The 2284-nt window shown below is 34.3% G+C and overlaps 1 protein-coding gene across 2 annotated transcripts in view; it reads left to right on the top strand.

Moving 5' to 3' along the window:
• Oatp26F (Organic anion transporting polypeptide 26F) overlaps positions 1-2284 on the top strand; it is a 98402-nt gene that overhangs the window by 76171 nt on the left and 19947 nt on the right. The gene's annotated exons all lie outside the window — the stretch shown is intronic.

The following is a 2284-nucleotide window of genomic DNA, read 5'->3' as shown; positions in this document are numbered from 1 at the left end:
TTAAAATAATAATAATATATTAATAATATAATAATATCATGCTATATTGTAATATTATTATATACAATATTATTATTGATACAATATTATGATACATATAAATGGATAAAGTGCTGTATAAGCAAATTACTTCCTGTTATAAAATATTTTCTTTTCTTGAAAATAATGCAAAATCATAGCTAGACAATTTTTTTTCTATAATTACAAAATTCTTAAATACCATTTTTTAAGATATATATAATATATTAATAATATAATGATATTATACTATATTGCAATATTATTATATACAATATTAATATTAATATTATATTACAATATACACAAACGAATATTATACTGTATAAGCAAATATTAATAAATCACGCAGTGTCACAGGCGATAATCTCGAATCTGTAAACACGAGTTTCCCATATCAAAACTCGTTTAAAACTGACGCGACCAAAAATCTCCCCAGGGTCACTTAAATACCATACGTCACTAAATATCAACCCCATATTAACTCATAAAAACAGCCGGAACACCCCAATCCAAGCAATCTATCTACCACCACCATATTTTCCCACAGAATAGAGCGATTGAGAATGGATAATCGCTCGCTTCGCGAATCAAACGGGAGGGGGAATATGAAAATTTTTCGTTCCAAACAATACACGATATATTAACACAGAAAATCACGAACTAAAAATTAAACATGACGAAAGAACCTATAATTAATTAAACCTAAAACAAACGGGTACCACGATGTCCTTTGATGTCCCACGTTGCCCCACAGATGGCAAGAGGTTCGAGGGAGAGGGAGGGGAAATAAAGTGCTACTATGCGTGATTGAAAAGGAGTCATCTGCGAAATTTGTAGGACGATAAATAACATAACCTACAACAACTTGCAGAATTATATAATATTCGATTTCCGTGTTACATCAGTTTCAATACAATACCAATATCGATAATAGTTCAATTCGATAATCTATTTCGATATTACACCGGTATCGGTGACAGCCGATTTCGATAATAATCGATTTCCCTATAATATTACTATCACAGTACCGCAATCAGAATTACACCGATATTAAATCCCCATTGGTGTTTCTATATCCAAATATTTTCCTATCCAACTACCTACCCTGAAACTTCCACTTCCCCTGAGGAATCGAAGAAAATCGCGTCGAAAAAGCAGAAAGAAAATTATCCATCTCGCAATCTTAAACGGTCCGGGCACATTAAAACTGCTGGAAAGATAAAGGATCGCGGCGCGATTCGAAGGAAGAATTACGACGGACAGACAATGGCTGGAAAGTTGTCCGCGTTCATTATGCGTTTCACGCTGGCTAGAGGGGTTCATAGTCGTCGAATGCCGATGGGGAATGACGCGTAATGGGTGCACCATCGGAATTTGTCGCCGCTCGTGTCGCCACGCGTTAAGCGCGTTTCCCACTTTTTCACCGCCGGCCGAGTGGTGGGGGCGCGTTTAGCAGCGCGTCAAGGCAACTTTATTAAATTCTCGCCAGGATTTATCGGCTGTTTGCACCGATCCGTCCGACAATACGCGAGACTGGCTCGCGCCGTATGTTAGTGCCCGCGATTACTTCGCCATCTATGGCGGAAAATTTGTAATGTTAACGCGGGTGGCAATCGAACCGTTCATGGAGCCTTGATCGCTTCGCCTGGGCCAAAGTAATAGAGTGCAGGAAATAAACAGTGGTAGAGATAATGATCCTATTTGATATTGTTAATTTTTTCTCACCATTCTTTTTGACAATTCTGAAAGTTTGGAATTTTTTGGTGGTTTATTTTGGACATATTTCAAGAGACAATTGGTTCATAGGATATAATTTAAATAAACTGTTTAGGTTATTGATTAGGCTGGTAATAGTGCTGGTATTTTATATAGACGTAATGTTTGTGCAATTTTTAGTTGTGTGAGAATGAAATTGGATAAATGATAAAGGAATTGAGTGAAACTAAGGATTATTATTTTTTTATATTATATTAATTATTATTTACGAAGTTTTCAGATAGTTTGTGAAACCATGATACAAATAATGGTAATTTTTAATTCTTTAAGATTTTTAAGACATTTTATTTCAATTTTTGGAATAGGAGATATTGCAATTGAGAAAACATCAATGACCTTGGAAATTAAAAGAAATGTATTCTTTACAACTATATATTGATCTCTTAACTCTATTCAAACTGCATTCAGATTGGCTAAAACGTAATACCGTCATTTTCAATAAAAAGTAGTAGGCATTTTATTTAAAATAAACAGTATTATAATTTAT

This window comes from Eufriesea mexicana, unplaced genomic scaffold (assembly GCF_001483705.2).
Source record: "Eufriesea mexicana isolate 0111107269 unplaced genomic scaffold, ASM148370v2 scaffold3615, whole genome shotgun sequence".
NCBI classification, from domain to species: Eukaryota; Metazoa; Arthropoda; class Insecta; order Hymenoptera; family Apidae; genus Eufriesea; species Eufriesea mexicana.
The sequence above is the reverse complement of the archived record's forward strand: the minus strand, read 5'-3'. Positions and strand labels throughout refer to the sequence as shown.